This window comes from Marmota marmota, unplaced genomic scaffold (assembly GCF_001458135.2).
Source record: "Marmota marmota marmota unplaced genomic scaffold, marMar, whole genome shotgun sequence".
NCBI lineage: Eukaryota > Metazoa > Chordata > Mammalia > Rodentia > Sciuridae > Marmota > Marmota marmota.
Window position 1 is genome coordinate 13,765,474 of NW_026000051.1, and position 18,282 is coordinate 13,783,755.

At 42.8% G+C, this 18,282-nt stretch overlaps 1 protein-coding gene across 4 annotated transcripts in view; it reads left to right on the plus strand.

The window, feature by feature from the left end:
• Positions 1 to 18,282, plus strand: part of Astn2 (astrotactin 2) — a 698,452-nt gene that overhangs the window by 422,690 nt on the left and 257,480 nt on the right. The window lies entirely within an intron of this gene.

The window sequence follows — 18,282 nt, forward strand, 5'->3', positions numbered from 1 at the left end:
AGAGCTGAGAGATAGTCACCTCCACTGCTTCCTTTTAGAATGGAGAAACTGAGGCACAGAAATAACATGGGACCGGCCCAAGGCCACATTGTGGCACAGTAAAACAGGCTACCTGGGTTCCCATAAAACGTCCTTCCTGTTTTAACAAGCTGCATGTCAATGGCCCAGTTCATCGTGTAGGTCCCTTGTTTTCAGAATAACCAGTTGCTGAGCCAGAATCAGGCCCTCATCAGAAGTTGTAATCAAAGGTAGCCTTGAGCCTTGGGGAGGCAACTCCAAAGGCTATTGCTCAGCCGGCTGAGGCAGAGGCTTGACGCCAATATCAGCAGCCCTGGGCTCCTGACAGCAGGTGTGGATGATGAATGGGCAGCTTAACGTGATGGAGCAAATTGATCATTGCATCACCGACCACAACTTATTCATTTCTGCAAAGCGGGCAATTCATTACCCTGCATGTCACACTGCCCATGTCATTGCCAAAGAAGAAAGTACAAGGCCTCACAGCCTGTGCCTCTCATCACATCTCACCTCTTCTTAATGGGAGAATGAGTGCCAGATGCTCAAGGCTGCTCCAGGGCCCTTAGTCTTGCCAGATACTGGAGGCCATCTCTTCTCCACCAAGAAATAAACAGGAACAACCCCCAAGGGCTTTTAAGTCAGTCAACAATAGCAAATAATAGCCTCTTTCAGGCTCATCTTATACTCTCTGGAGCATAATGTTGAGAAGAATTTTGAGGTTGTATGTAAGCTCAAGAAGAATAAAAGCCAGGATTGATTATTGATGTCTTTGGTGGATCTAGAATAGACAGACATCTGCCATGCTTTATCATCCACCCAGGTGTGATGACTGGGAGATTTCATGCAATTCTCAAATCCTCTTTAATACAAATAAACTAAAAGGAAGTTAAAATATAGTGTGTAGTTATAGGCAATTAATGAAAAGCTTGCATCTTATTTTATTTTAAACAGTACAGTAGATCTAAACTACGAGATTTGGGGGTAAGTTGCAAGAAGTGTAAATTTAATAATAGTCACATGATGTATGTTTCAATATATTTTCTTTCTGGAGAGTTTTTTTTTTTTTTTTTTTTTTTTTTTTAATACAATGGATTCAACGTTATAGGTGGCCTTTGCTTGTCTTCTGAAATTTTTTTAGAGGAAGAAGTCACAAGTAACTTCCTGGTAATTTCACACTCACAAATTTTTACTGACCTCAGCTGTGGTGGCTCCCATACCTTCTTCCATCAAATAAACAGCTGGGCCTCATCTACACCATTTCTCTCCCATTGATTGCTAGAGTATGGTCCTTGTAGTGTCTGTGATGGATTTCTCTGCCTGAACCATGATCTCATCCATGCCATTTTATTGAGGGCCCTTGTTCTATTGATATTCCCTCCATCTCCTTTATCTTTGTGCTAAAAACCAGACTCCCTTTGCACTCCTTGAAGAAATGAACGCTGACCAGCTTAATTGGGAATGGGAAGTTATTGGTCCTCATGGCTGGAGAGGACTGTGATTAGAGATAGTCTCATCCATGGCGGTATCCAGAGCAGCAGAGCCTTGTCTATCTCACCTTGTTTCTCTTTTTTTTTTCCCTCTGTTGACTATATTGTTTCTAAGTTCTGTATGGGTTTGGGACTTGGGCACTGGGAGCTCTGGAGACTTCTTGGGCTTAAAGGAAGCCAAAAGCTTCTATTGTCTGTTGCTGTTGCATAATATGTGCATGTGCCCTTTGCTGGGAATCTCACTGATAAAGGGAATTAGGCAGCATGATTGGCCAAGCAGTGGGCAAAGACACTCGCATGTTTGTATCTTTCCACCCCCAGAGCCACGTGGAGTGATCAATGGTCACTTCCGGGGAGAAAGAAAGAAGGAAAAGAATTCTGTGATGCTGCCATACGGGGTGGAAAAGGGAGGGTGGTCAAAGAAAACAACTTCCCTGACAATCTTGGACTTCTCTTTCAGTACTGTCCAATCTCTTTCAGTTTTTCAACATTTAAAAATAAATACTAATAATTTAGAATAGCAGTAATAATCTTACCTTAGTCATCTCATCCTAGCTGTGTACGTATTAGGAGATTTGTTAAATGGATGATTTGGTTTTGTTATTTTCCTTCTTTCTGCATCCTTCTCTTTTCTCAGCTCACTGGAAATCACTTCCTTTATCATGGTGATTCTTTACCAGGGACAGTTTTGCTCCTGGGTTCTGCTCCTGGGACAATTGACCACTTCTGGAAATGTGTGGGTTGGAAAAATGGGAAGTGCTACCGACACCTGGTGGGCAGAAGTTAGATATGCTGCCGAACACCCTACAAGACAAAGGGTGAACAATACAGCAAATCATCATTTAGCCCTCAAAGAGAAATCGTGACAAGTTTGAGAGTTCTTGGCCCCTTTTTCTAGAGCAATCTCTTTCATTCCGGATTGCCTTGCACACTTTTTTTATAGATCTCCCTGAGAGACTATCCAAACTCTCAAGTGATGCTAAAATAACAATCACCACCAAAAAAAGAAAAGAGAAAAAAAAATCCCTACCATTGACTGAATGTTTGCCATATGCCAGGCAGTGAGCTGAGTGTGCTTCCTGCAGCTGCTGTATCTAATCCTCAAAGTATTTTAAGATAGGTCCTCTTATTATACCTAAAGTCAGCCTTCTCGCAGGCAAACGGAGATTCAGACTCAAATCTACCTGATTCCAAAGACTGTGCCTTTAACCACTAAGCAACAAAGGTTCCGTAGCCTCTGGAACCCTCACAGCATCTGCCCAGAAGCCATGAAGGTAGTCCTAGTCCCTCCTCCTCCCAGACAGGACAATGTGCACACATTCTAGAAATGTGCATGGCTTGACTCTGTACCCATAAAACTCATGACCATAGACTCAAGCTATTCCTATCCACAAAGACCCATTCTAGCAGGGCCAGCACCTTCTGATCAGTGTTCACCAGGCTTTGCCCTCTACCCTGTTCCAGTCTTAGCTCATCTTCTTCCTACCTCAGAAGAGATTGCACTCTCGGCATTTCATGAAGTATGGGTGTGGCGTGGAGCCATATCTGTATTTCTCTAGTGCATATTTTTTCTTCTTTTTTTTTTTTTTTTTGTACTGGGGAATTGAACAATCCAGAGGTACTTTATTACTGAGCTATATCCCCGGTATTTTTTATTTTTTATTTTGAGATAGGGTCTTGATAAGTTGCTGAGGTTCTCACTAAATCAATGAGGCTGCGCCCAAACTTAATGATCCTCCCTCCTCAGCCTCCTGAGTTCCTGAATTACAGGCATGTGTTACCATGCCTGGCTTTTAGTGTGTATTTTTTAAAAAATATTTGTTTTTTAGGTGTAGATGGACACAACACAATGCCTTTATTTTTATATGGTGCTGAGGATCGAACCCGGGTCCCGCTCGTGCTAGGCTAGCGCTCTACTGCTGAGCCACAATCCCAGCCCTTAGTGTGTATTTTTAAATAGTGAAAAATAAATGTTGTAGGGAATTCAAATAAAAAATTCAAAAATATAGCAGTTTACATCACTCAGAAGCAACAAATCATTTTGGCACTGGGGCAGACCTATCATAAATAGATGTCGCACATTCCAGAGCCCTTTGGGTGACCACCAAACACAGAGCCTCAGAAAAGCCCAGTGTTTGCCAAACTGGAATTTCTTTTTTGCCACAGAGTGTTTGTTAACAGTTTATTGGGATATATTTTGAGAAATACTACAAAAAAAACCCGAAATATTCTCTCTCTCTCTCCCCACTCTTCTCTCCCTCCACCTACCCCCCTCCATATAAGTGGGCGCATGCGTGCGCGCGCGCGCGCGCACACACACACACACACACACACACACAGATGCACACACAAGTGTAAGTAAAACTCTGCATACAGATAGGGCCCAGGAGCAGCAACCTGCCTTCGCCCAAGCCTCCCTTTACCCAAGAGCAACAAGCAAACATAGTGGCTTCTAAATGCCATTTCTACTGAAAGGAATCAGAGGTCGTTGGAGAAATGGTGTTTTAGTCAGCTTTTTCATCATTGTGACCAAAAGTCCCTAAAAGAGCAATTAGAGGAGGAAAAGTTAATTTGGCGGATAATTTCAGAAGTCTCAGTTCATAGATAACCAACTTCATTGCTCTGGGTCAGAGGTGAGGCAGAACATCATGGCAGAAGGTTGTGCAGAGGAAGGCTGTTCAGGATTTGGAAATTAGGAAGTAGAGAGAACTCTGCTAACCAGGGATGAAATATATACCCCAAAGACATAGCCTCAGTGACCTGCCTCCTGCATCCACATCGTACCTGCCCACAGTTACCAGCCAGTTAATCCATATCAGTGGATTAATGCACTAATTAGGTTACAACTCTCCTCATTTAATCATTTCAGCTCTGAACATTCTTGAATTGTCTCACACATGAACTTTTGGGGAGCACCTCATATCTAAACCAGAATAAATGTTTAACAGAGCTAAGACAAGGGAAGTGAAAGATAATCCTGGAACATCTCATTGTGCCAGAAGGCTGGTCATAAGTATGGAGACTTATTCAAGGACAGAGGAGTCAGCTCTGGCCAAATGTGGTGCAAGTTAAGCATTGAAATAAATAACTATAGTAACATTATGACCCAGTCAATAAATAAGAAGTCACCATTCAATAGTAATTTGCATTAATGAATGAAAGCACTAAAGTTGGGTAAGGATTGAAATATTTATATAATTCTGAAGCACTTCCCCACAAAGACAATAATTACAGAAGAAAAGGTCTGGTAGACAATACCTAAATGCCTTGAATAAAGTGAACGCCACTTTTAAATTTAATCATATTTAAGTCACATGCCACCTAATAGGATGCCCTAGCAAAGAAGTTTGGTTTTGGTGACATTCCTCCAAACATGCATGAGGCATAAAAAGCACCAAAACACAAATTGTAAAAAGATAGTGCTGGAGATGGGAAAAACCAGGGAAAGACGCAGTCTGAACTTAAGAAGACTAAAAGACATGTCTGTGAAGGAAACACATGCTTCTGACCTGAACACTTTTCCCTAAAGAGCATTGTTGGGACGTTTCATCCAACTTGAATGGCACCTGTGGATTTCATGGTGGTAATGTATCAGTGTTAATTTCCTGATTTTGATGATTACCTAGTCATTATATATGAAACGGTTGTTGCTTGTAGAAACGTCACTAAAGTACTCAGAGTGATGGGACATCTGGTTGGCAACCTGCTCTCCGAGGATTTCTGGGAAAAGATTCTTTGTTCTGAACAGGAACATAAGAACATTGCATCCAAATTTTATTCTTTGAGGATGAGACTATTTCTCTGCTGGTCAATTTTGAACCAAAGGAATCTTGGCGATCTCTTCATGAATAGCAAAAGGTGTGGGCATCTCCCCCATCCCTTCTTTTAGGAGAGAGTGTAGAGATCTGGAATACACAGAAGCAGAGAGAGAGAAAGTCATTGAGATGGAAAAGCAAAGTTGTTTACACGTTAATTGCTCAGTGAGATTGGCAATATGGTCCCTTTGGGAAGCCAGAAGGATCTTCCCAGAAGAAATAACAAGCTCAGCCACCTAACTCAAATGTCTCGATGAGACTTCCATATTCATTATCCCATGTGTTCCTTGTAATATCAACTAGAGACAAGAGAGAGCAGCGAAGGTGAAACTTATCGCACACTGTCAGATATCCAATCCCCCACAAATCAGGTGGCTTACCAGCCACATATCTGGCTGGTGATGTTTCAGGGGCTCAAATACAGAACGATGTCATTACAAAGCCCCTTAGAGTCCACCCACTGGCTTCCAAATACACATTACATTGTCTTCCTTACAGAATGGCAATGGCTTGTGTATATCCACTGGCATTGTTCTCTCCCCTCCCCATACCTCCCCCCCTATCCTGCAGGGGCCTAATGCATAATGGATTACCCTGTCCTCTTTTTTTGTTTACCTCAAAATTTAAATATGATCTTGATTTTTGGTAAAAATCATTCAGAGATCTGTGGTTCCAATTCCAGGTCTGGAGTTTGGAGTGGGTCTGGGAAAAGCCTTTGCAGATAAGGTGGCATATTCATCTTCCAGCCTGCAGAGAGCCTGAGCTACTTACCCATCTCCTCTACCTCACTCTCTTCTTTCTCTGCATCCTTCTCCTCAAGAACTTGAGATCAGAAGCTCTTGCTCCCTTTCTCCAACTCAAATATCTGACCTTATTGAGCAACACTCCTGGAATAGACAGGTCTAATTGCCTTACACACACACACACACACACACACACACACACAGCCTTGCTCGCCATCCCTGTTTCTGTTTTATCGTCTTCATCCTTCATCCCTGCACTCACAGTCAAAATCATTATTATTATATTTCAAGAAAGTTGTGCAGCTGAGGAATTTATTAATTTTGCCCTTTAGCTACGGAAAACCAATAATCATAATCAGAGAATTTTTAAAGAGACTGAAAGAAGAAGCAGGGGTTTAAGTTGGAGGTGGGGGAAATAGATAGACAACCTCTAGCAGTAGGATGCTTTTAATGTCCACAGAATCTCCCAGAAGACGGCTACCCATTTAAGGTTCCACATGAATTAGTAAGCAGCCTCAGGGAGGTGGGGGGGGGGCTCCTGGAGGAAGGGAGACATCACTGGGGGCTGGGATGCTCATAAAAGGATTTCTGTAGGAAGAGGGATAGGATGAGCTGAAGAGAGATAAGGATTCACAGAGAAAATGCAGGGGGAAAAAAAACTCTGTGTGTGTGTGTGTGTGTGTGTGTGTGTGTATTGCGTCAGGGATTGAATTCATGACGTAAGATAACATTGAACAAATAAAATAAATCAGGAGAGACTTCATAAATTTGTGTTCAGCAGAAATAAGGAGAGAGGAGGGAAGGGAGGGAGAGAGTAAAGAAGGAAGGCAGGCGGGCAGGAAGGAAGGAAGGAGAAAGGAGGGAGGGAATGAGATTGCGGGCCATGTGGGAGACCAGCACATTTAAAGCAAAAAAAAAAAAAAATGCTACTCAGAGTTAAGCCTCGCTGCTTGTAATGTTTTAAATGTCAAGCTGAAGGTATGGATTTCATCGTGAAGAAATTAGGGGAGCATCGATGTTCTTGATTTTCAGAGCTGTCCAATCTCGATTATATCCAGAAGATGAATCTGTCTTCTTTAAAGGAGCCTTTTTGAGATATAATACACATACAATAACACTCACTCTCTTTAAGTTGGGCATTTTAATGAGTTTTGGTAAATTTCCAAAGTTGTATAACCATCACCAAGATCCAATTTTATAACAGTTGAGTCTGGTTTCTTTAGATGAGTTGAACTGTAGCCATTCTTACATAAGCATGGCAGTTGGGGCCCAGTCTTGTAGGGAAGGCCAGAAATGAAGGTGCTAGAAGAATGAATATGTCTTTCTCTCTTTTTTATTCCTGATTCTGAGTTCCTGGAAACATGGACCCTGATGATTGGATCCCAATAATCATAGGTTCCCCACAAGTACTTCCCTCTTCTCCCTCAGATCCGGCATTTGTGTGTTATTTATTAATACTTTTTCCATTGTCCCTTCCCTGGACTCTGTGAGCTCCTCAATGGTTTAGAATCACGCCTGATTCATCTTTCTATCTTCATTCCATCACTTTTGGTAACAGGACCTGGCGCACAGTAGGTTTACGTTGAAGATGGTTAAGAAACTCAAGAACATCGTTAGTTGCAATTCTGGCTTTGTCTCTGCTATGGAAATGACATTCCACATTCCTATAGGGTATGCCATCTAAAAATGAATGTGCAATGGGACAGGGAAGAGACAGTTATGACCTAAAGGTTTTGGAAGTTATAGGTCCAGTTCATGACTTGTGCACACTCATCTGCCTTTGTTATCTTGGTAGTCAGCCAAAACCTGGCCACTCCTTGAAGCCCTTACTTAGTGTTGGGCTGAACATGGCCTCGAATTGTTTCGATATTCCTCCCTCTGCACAGCATCTGAATGTGTTCTCTAAATGTCACAGCGCTTGTGTCTGGCTAGCTTGACTAGGTGCAAAAAGGACACCTGCCTAGGGAAACCCTGGCAAGCTGTTCCTTTGGGGCCACGTGTGTGCACACCTGCTCCTGAGCAGTGACTCAGTGCGTCAGCCTGTGCAAGGAAGGCAGGGCTTCCGTAGCAGGTACATATTCCTTTAATAAGCATCATGGTAAGAACACAAGTTTAAAGCTAAAGGCAAGACAGGTCCAGTAGCTTAGACCGCAGAGGGCCATCTAGGGCCCATGCTTAAGAATCCAAGACCTCTAGGGCAAAGGACCAGGTCATGAAAGCTAGCAGGATGGATGAAGAGCTACCCACCCCAGAGAGGATGGAAAGTCAGAAGTTAGAGAAGAGAGACAGATCAGGCAGAAGGCCCAGCATGAGCCATCAGACAGAGAGGAGTTCAGTAGAAGTACAAAGGGGACTGGAAGAGTGATCAGCTATGGTGGGAGGAGGGTAGGTTTAGACTGAAGCCACCATTACTAAGTCCTGAGTGCCTGGGCAGTGGTCACATTACTCCAAATTGCTACCTCTTCTGGACAGGGCAGGACCAGAATGAGTTGATGTGTGTGTATGATGTAGGATGTGTGTCCTCCTTAAATTCCTAGAATTTTATAGCATGCAGGGATGCTTTGGGCTTACCTAGTTAGAATATAATCTATTTCTTTTTTTGCACCAAGGATTGAACTCAGAGGCACTGAACTATTGAGGCACATCGCAGCCCTATTTTGTATTTTATTCAGGGACGGGATCTCACTGAGTTTCCTTAGCAAGCCTCGCCATTGCTGAGGCCGGCTTTGAACTTGTGATCCTTCTGCCTCAGCTTCCCGAGCCACTGGGATTCCAGGCATGAGCCACCGCACCCAGCACCTAGTTAGCTTTTGTTAATTTTTAAAATGATGAATCATAAAAGTGATACAGTTTGTACAAGGACCCAGAGCCTTTTACTAGCCAAACCAGGACAAGAATTCGAGGATTTAGTTACTAGGTCAGTGCTCTAATTCTCTGTTCATGTTGTGTGACTGAATGTCTGGCAGTGCAGATCCAGTCAACAGTCCCAACTTGGTGCCTAACCCTGATGTCATTTGATCTATGTAAAGACTATTCTGATGAAAAGATAGTCAGTATTAAAGTAAAGATCTATGTACCTTAACAGCTGTGGTTCAATGTTAATTGCTTAGTTTGGGTAAATGTGATGGTTAAATTTAAGTTGACTGGACCATGGGTGCCCAGATATTTGATTAAGCATTTCTCTGAAATTTTCCTTAAGAATTATTTTAGATGAGATAAAATTTATAAATTGTATTAAGGAGGTTTTCCCTCCCTAATGTGGGTGGGTCTCCTCAAATTAGTTGAAAGTTTTAACAGAAAGCTGATCCTCCCTCAAGTCACAGGAAATTCTCCTGCCTGGCTACATTCAAACTAAAGGCATCATTGTTCCTGGTTCTATAGCAGCTTGTCAAATTTTGGGCTCAAAATTGGGCATTGGCTGTGCAGGTTTTAGACTTGCCAGCTTCCATAATTCTGTGAGGCAGTTCTTTATGATGAATCTCTCTCTCTCTCTCTCTCTCTCTCTCTCTCTCTCTCTCTGTGTGTGTGTGTGTGTGTGCGCACACATGTGCGTGTGTGTGTGTATACTCTCTATATATTTATTCTAGATTAAAAGGTTACAAAACTCAACAGTGCATCCTTATAATCCCAGCTACTCAGAGAACTAGGGCAGGAGGATCACAATTTCAAGGCCAGCCTGGCAACTTTTTGAAACCCTACTTCAAAATAAAACATAAAAATAAGATGGGGTGGGATGCATCAGCATGTACATTATAATTCAAGAATAAAAAATATGGGAAAAAATGGAGGTGAGGGATGTAGCTCAGTGGTAGAGTACCCCTGTGTTCAGTCCCTAGTGCTGCAAAAAAGAAAGATATTTAAAAGAAGAAGAGGAGGGTGGGGGGAGCTAGGGAGGAAACAGCAACAAAAGGTCAGGTAAGAATCATAAATAAATACTCCAGATTAGGAAAATCCCCCAGGGAAGGGACCTCAGAATCCTCACAGGGCTAACAGGGTTCAACACAGCATTAAACAGTATGCAGTAACCAAGTTTCTGGATCATTTTTTCTATTTGTTATCATATTTCTCCCTGAATCATTATGAAAACTGACTACTGTTTTTCATTATTTCTTCCTTTCCCCAGGAAGCTGGGATCTGTGAGTTTGATGAGACCGCGGGAGATGTTCTATTCATCACTTTCTCTTTAGAACAGGGCCTAAAGCCAGGTGCAGTGGCATCTGCCAGCAGTCCCACTACTTGGGAGACTGAGGCAGGAGGATCACTTAAACCCCAGATTTGGAAATCAGCCTGGGCAGCCCAGCAAGACCCCCATCTCAAAAAAAAAATTAACAAAAAGATTTTTTTTTCAATTTGGCCAGTTTGAACAAAAACATAAAGAAGAATGACATGAATAATTTTATTTCTGCCTGAGTCTTTCTAAAATATACTCAACTAAATTTTATTGCAAATTAAATGTGTGATGAGCCTTTTGGTAGATAGAGGCATGAGGGATTACAGGAAAAGCATGAAGTCCCTGTCCTCTATAGGTGACAGCTGGGTGATAGCCCAAGAGTAAGAATAATAATTTTTTAAATGACTAAAATAATAAAATATTTTTATTATTAAAAATAATCATTATTTACTATTTGCTAGCTGTTCCCCATCCTTCACAGAGCTTCTGCTTCACCCTTAAAGCCACAGTGCTGGTTCAGACACTGTCTTCCTTACCTGAGGGAGAAAATTGAGACTCTATGAGATCAAGTCACTGGCCCAAGGATGTCATGCCATGGGCTGAACCCATGGCTGGCCCACCAGCAAAGTCTAAGTAAGCCATTTGCTACTGTGCTGCACATCTTTCTCAGTATGATTGATTCTATATTGTTTAATAGAGAGGCATCCATTCATATTGGTCTGTGTTTCTTCAGATTATAACACAGTGTTTGGCACACAGGGAAGCAAATGCTTGTTGAATTAAATTAAAGAAACAAACCTAAAGAAACCAAAGAGTGCAGAAGGAATCCATCCCTTCCTGGGAATATCCTTTTTATTATTATTATTATTATTACTATTAGCAAGAAATATGTCCAAGAGATGATCAATTCTCCCCTGGAATTATCCCCCCGTGTACTTAAAGTAATGAATTGCTATAGGTCTGAAGAAAACAATATTGCGATAATATATCGAGGCCCTGATAATATGCTGTGGTTTGGGCCAATGTGCTGTCTTTAAACAAAGCCAAGAGCAGGCTGTGCTCTCTGGGGCCCTTTCAGATACCAGCTGAAGGGGGAGGAATGGATAAAGGCCTGAAATCAAGCAGTATAAGCACTGCTTTGGGACCAGGCATGTTGTTGAGAACTTCTGGGGCCTATAAAACTGCCAGCATCCAAATTGAGAGCTGAGGACCCCTTATCTTCCCCAGGAGGGAAATGACAGTATTTATTGTGGACAAAGGGAGGTACATGTTTGGAGGTGGTGGTGGTGCCTGATTTTTGGATGGCATATTTATAAAGTGACAAGGAAAAGCCCCCAATATCAGGAACAGGATTCTGTCCTTATGTGCATAAATATGTGGCTCGGCCTCTCAGGGTCTCAAGTGGTGTACTATGCATAGAAGTGCTTACACATGAAGGAAGTACCATGTGAATGTCTTTACAGCACAGTTGTGTGTAGATTACCATCAAGACCTCAGGTGTAAAGGAATGTCACTTCATTTTCTATCACTCCACTCCAATGCTTGATTGAAAAGTTATGTGTTAAACCTGCATGTGTTCTAGTTTCCTCGTCTGTAAAAAGTGGGATTGATGTCTATCTCCTAGGCTGTTGAGAAAATTAGAAATTGTGTATGAGAAGGGCTTGGTTCACCGTAAAAGCCCTCAAACAGCAGACAGATGTGCCACCATCTTGTTTTGGGTTCTGTCTCTACTGCTAGACAGTGAGTTTTAGGAGGGTAGAAGCGACACCATGTTGATCTTGCAGCTGAGTTCAGCACATTGCTTTGGGAATCCAGGAAAAACTAGGCAACGCTGATATAACTGGGAATCAAGTGGGAATCAGGTGAAGAATTATCAATTCCTTACATTTTAATTCCATTTGTACTTTTGTCTTCTACTTCAAATGAGTTTCTTTCTACTCACCTCTCAAAAAGTAAGACTGTTCTTGATCCTTGGAAATCCTCATTTATTTATTCATTCAACCAATAAATCTTATAGATGACCCACTTGTGCTGTAAGTTCGGAGATGGTAATTATACCAAGTTGGTGACCTGGTGGAGAGATAGTAGAATGCTAGTAAATGAGGTTTTGAGAGATGAGCAGATTTGAATCATCTTGCTTGCTTTCTAGAGAAAGGAGTAGCAAGACCTAGCATGTTCCTGGACATGCAAGTCATCAAAGAAGACTGGAGTTGATTGGGGTGAAGAAGGTTATGAGGGAAAGGAGATGGCTGGTCCAGGAGTCAACTATGAAGAGCCTACTGAATTGTGTTCAGGAATCCCATCTTGCTTCTGAGGTCAATCTGAAACCACGGAAGGATGCAGAGGAGAGAGAATGACTTGATTTTCATTCTACAACCATTATCTTTGCTCAGTGTGGAAGATGCATACCGGGGAAAGTCAAGGTTGTTGTGGTAGGATTTGCTCAGCTCAAGATTCTCTTGCGAGACACTAAGCCTATGTTTATAAATTTAAACTAAATTAAAAATCTGACACACATAAACCAAATGATGACCTTCTCTCATATTTGAGGCCTCTGGATTCTGACATTTCCTATCATTGTGTTCTTGCATCCAACGCTGTCCAGCCCCTAAGGAGGTAGATGAGACTCTGCCACCCACCTTAGCTAATCATTCTTCTTTTCCAGACACATAAACGAGGTGCCAGGCCTTGGGCAAAGCTGTGCTAAATGAGGACACGATGGAGATGTATGTGGCTTCATTTGTTATCTAAGGTCACTGAATTCACCCTTCAAATTGGACCCTTCAAGATTGATACTGCAGTGTTCAAAGGCTGTCAGACAACCCAACCCTTACAGCTTACAAATTCCTGGTAGAGAGAAGTGACTTTTGGAAAATGTTGGTTGCATTCCTAGTGGCATGCTGGGTGGCTTTACAGCCTTAGAAGTCTAACAGAGTGCTGAGGACCTGGTTCCAGTGACTTAAATCAAGCTCAAGCATTGGCACTTGACCTTGGGCAAATTGCATAACCCACACCATACTGTTGTTATAAGAATAAAATGAGGCCACGTGTGTAAAGTTTGTGCTACCTAGACAACAGACAGGACATGGGGTTGTAGGAGTAGTTGTGGTGGTGGTGGCAGATGGTTATAATGGGGGTGTAATGGGTGGTGATGGCCATTACAACCGTAATGGCCACAAGGGTGGTGGCAGCAGTGGTCCTGGTTGTGGTAGCATTTGGTGTGGTAGTGTGAATGATGATGGTACTGGTTGTGGCAGTTGGGGATGTCAGTGGCTCCACAGCTTGGTGGCTAACTACACTGCCACCTAAGCCAGAATGTAGTGGTATCAAATCCCAGATCTGAAGTTCGCTAACCATGTGACCTTATAGAGGTTGCCCAACATTTTTTTCTCAATGTGTCAAATGTCAAAGGGGGATAATAATAGTAGTTAACTCAAAGGGTTGATATGAAGATTAAATCTAATGAGTTGAAGTTGTGAAGTGTGAGCATAGCGCCTGTTCCGTGGCAAGCAAACTCATTAAATAAATGCACGTTGTTAATGTGCATAGCAACAAAGAGCATATATACACCCCCCCAAGTAGAAGCAGTGTTGTTGTTTCCCTGTCTTACAGATAATGAAACTGACACAATAAATAAAGGGAGAAAATGGAATTTGAATCTGGTTTGGCCAGACAGCAAGAGAAGTGCTTCAGACCTCCCCCCCAGGAAGCCTTGTTGTTCTCTGGCTCATTCCACTTTCCACTTGTAACCTGCAAGGGAGCATGTTTCTGGAATAATGGGAGTCCCTTAAAAAGCTTGCTCATACTGAATGTCTTCTATTTACTAGGCCCATGCATGAATTTATTTAACTGTGCAACCATTCTGAGAAGAAGCCAGTATTATTTCCACGTTAAAGATGGAGCCTGTGAGTGTCAAAGAAGTTAAGCAACTTAATCAATTAGCTACTGTAAACAGAAGGGATCAGATTCAGATTCTGGTAGAGATGTCCAAAACTCATGCTCTTAAGCACTGGACTTTATCAGCCTTAAATTCCTACTATGTTGAATGGTGGAGTGCCCTTCTAGGAATTCCGTTCAGAATCTAGTTCATTTAAAAATGTGAAACCTAGAAGTGTATGTTCAACCAGCACTGACATGAAGATCACCAGGGGATTTATCATTAATGGTTCATGCTATATAATTATTGTTAACATCCCAGTGGGGTGAATATTACTCTGAGAATGTCAGTAACTTCCCCATGTTTGCACAGCTAAACAGGAAGAGAGTTGTGATGTGCACACTAACAACCCGACTCTAAAAAACGAAGCCTATTTTTCCAATAGACACCGTATGTGGACAGGAGTGCTTATAACTGTCAACTTAAAATAATGGAACAGCCATCATTTGTGCCATACATTGGCCTGCAGGTTAAATGAATTCAGAAGCCATTTTTTTTCCCAAGGCCATCACTTAGGTGTTTACCAGGCTGACAAGCTTCATTATGCTCTGAGGCTTGCTTGGGGGTATCGCAGTCCTCATAAGGTTCTCTTAATGGCACAGTCAGCTCTGTTAATTGCAAAGTGTTTTGTGTGCATTCACTGCAGCTGGCATGGCTCCTGATGGGTACTCCAGGGCCCTTTAGGGGCTTGGAAGGAAACTTGCAGAATATTGGCACCTTTGCAGCTGTTGAGAAAAGAACCAGGCCTTCTTTGATCCAAGGCATCAAGGCTTCTTATTTGTGAAAGTGGGGCAGATATCCAGGAGGTATGCAATAGCAAACTGTGGTCGTTCAAATATTGAAGTGCCACTGGACTGGTTCTTAAGGAGCTGCTGCCTGACCTTCAAGTGCCCCAGGCCAACCTGACCCACTCTGCTAATTACTCTTTGACCTCCCACTGATGCCTCCAAAATGACTAACACTTGCCAGGCTTGGAGGAACACACTTAAAATCTCATGACGCTGGAGGCTGAGGCAGGAGGATCACAAGTTTGAGGCTAGTCTAGGTAACATAGTGATACCCTGTTTCCAAATGAAGAATCAAAAGGGTTGGGGATGCAGCTCCATTGGTAAAGCACCCCTGGATTCAATATCCAGTGCCACAAAAATAAAAAAATAAATAACAGAATGCACCAGAGGGTTGCAGGACCATGCCATCTTCAGAAGGCTGATAGGTGGTTCCCTGCATGTACCCATCGTTCCCATTGTTAAATGCGTGACCATTATTTCTGCCTGAAGACATTATTCAGCCATAAGACTCCACTGTCCAAAGCAGTGAGACCATCTGTGTTTCCCTCACAGTCTAGCATAGCTGGAATAGTCCACCTATTATGTTTAAATGGTGGTATTTTAGTGAACACTGAACTTCTTTGGTCTTTTCTTTTTTCCTCAATAAAATTCAAGAACAATGCTTGCCATTAAGTAACAGTTTCTAAAGGGCTGCCATCTCCATTTTGTTAGGTCCTGTTTTCCTCTCTGCCTCCCTCCCCCACCTGTGAAGTGAATACTCTGGTTTAATTGCCTAAGTGCTCTTGTTTCCGATCCAAACTTGTCTTGGCTTGCCTGTCTCATAAACATGAGACAGAATTTCCAGACTCCTCTGCGGGAAGGGACTGCCTCATGCTCACCTTCGCCCTGGCTCCTTCTGTCGGGCTGCAGTGGTCCAGAGGGGCCTAGGAAGCACAAACAAAGGCATCCTGAGATCTCAGAGAAAGCCAGTCTTATCTACCTCTGCAATACTGAGCGAGGAGGCGTGGGGAGCAGGTAATGAGAAGCGGAGCTCAATTTGTCTTAAAGAAGCTGGTATGAGCTCTTCTTTTTCTGAATGTCCATTTAAAACTCACCCTAATGTATTACTAGCACAATTAACCCTTAGGGCTCAGTTACTATACATGGACAGTGGCCCAAAATAGACTCCTGCTTCTATATGAGATGGAAGCACATTTGTCTCTTGGGTAAAGCTTCCAAGGGAGTCAGCTCTTTGTCAGGTCCACGAGGTCCTGGAGATCTTTACCTCCTTCCATCCCAGAGCCTACCTGACATCGGATACTCCACTGTGGGGTTCCAACTCTACCATCCACACTCCAACAAGTAGAATGGAAAGCACACCCATGGGACCCACCACCAATCGACTTGTCCTTATATTCTATCAGACCATGTGTCTGTCTCCATCAGATGTGACTCTAAGAATGTGGTGACTGTATCTATTCCATCATTGTACATTTGCTCTGGCATAATTTTGTTAAGGTCAGGCGAGCGTTGGAGGAAGAGACCACCAAGAGACTGTCTCATGCAACAGCAGAGGGTTTATTGGGGGTCCAGCATGCTGGGGCTCAGAGCTCACTTGAATGGGGCAGAGAGCCCCGAGAACAACTTAAGCAGAGCTTATATACATTCTTTGGAGAGGGCACGGACTTTACATACATCACAGCATCCCTTAGCAAATCATCACATACTGCGGGAAAATCAAATAACAACTCTAAAACATGATTAGCACATTCACTGGCGGGAACAAGTTGGGTAGGGGTGATTGGTCATCACAAACAAAGGGGTATATATTTGAACTGGTTGGGTTAAGCCCTGAGGTGTGTACGTGCTGAGCTGCATGGTCTCTGGGAGGGGTTGTTTTTACAGAGTGACCAGATGGTCAGGAGAGATTTCTCAACATACATTTACTGGTCTCTCCGGGAGTTGTTTTGACCCCTCCATAAATCTCAGGTCCCAGGAAAACAGAACTTAAAGAAATTGAAACTTAACAGAACTTAAAACAAATCTTATCCTTTACATTTTAACCTTTCAATTTCTCCTGCAAGAGGTGCCCAATGGTAATCTTCTGAAAGCCCCTGCCTATGGTTGTGGCATGATACCACTTAAAACTTCAGCATGTCCCACTGCCTATGGCATCAAATCAAGCTCATTACCTTGACCTCTCTACAGACACTCACCTCATTCTCACACTGAGTCAAACTGGCTGTATTTCTTTTCCTGCAATTTGCTAAATTAGTATTCTTCTGCGGCCCTTGTGTTTGCTGTTACTTGTGCCCAAGTGGTCTCCCTTCCCCTCCACCCCGTCTCACACCCCCCTATCTTTTTTTTGGTGGGGTGGGTATCTGGGATTAAACTCGGGGGCACTCAACCACTGAGCCACATCCCCAGCCCTATTTTGTGTTTTATTTAGAGACAGGGTCTCACTGAGTTGTTTAACACCTCGATTTTGCTGAGGCTGGCTTTGAACTCACAATCCTCCTATCTCAGCCTCGCAAACCACTGGGATTACAGGCGTGCACCACCATACCCAACACACCTCTTCATCTTGATGGTCCATCTCCACTGAGCTCTGGACTCTAACCTGCCTCTTGATATTTGTCTGATATTTCCCAACCCACATATGCTTTGTCTGTCCCCACTCTTATACTTTATTTTCCCATAAAAGAGATTTCATATCACTTATCATTATATGCAATTTTTGTTTGTTGACTAACTTATTTGGTTGGCTCTTTGTCGCCTGAATTAGAATACATGCGCTTAGTGGACAAAGGTTCTGGGTTGTTACCTGTGGAATTTTAATGCCTTATACAGTGTGTAGTACCTAGGAATCCATCAGTTACCAAAGAGATAAGATTATATTTTCAGAAGTTAAATTCCACTCCCCCACCCGTTAATCATATCCCTTTTACAAAGTTACAAAGCAAAACCTAGGAATCAGCCTTAAAAACCTCTGTAAATTCGCCATCCTGTTGCCCGCTGCCCTGCTCAGGGAAGCAATCTGCCTTCCTGCCTTTCCCCAAGATGAGGGAAGAAAGTTTCCCTTTGGAGACCTGTGGCTAGGATGTGGTGGGCTTGCCAAGCTAACATCCCCATCCCCACCCACGGTTCTAAATTATAATAAGTTGCACAGGATCAAAGGGATAGGTAGATGGCAAAAAGGATGGAAGATCATCTGGAATGATGAAACTCAAAGATAAAGGCTCGAGAAGGAACCTGGCTTGTGGTGACCAGAACCTTGGGAGGTACATCCCAGCAGGCTGACACAGAGATGGTGAAACAAAGCTCAGAGGAGAGGGAGGAAGGGC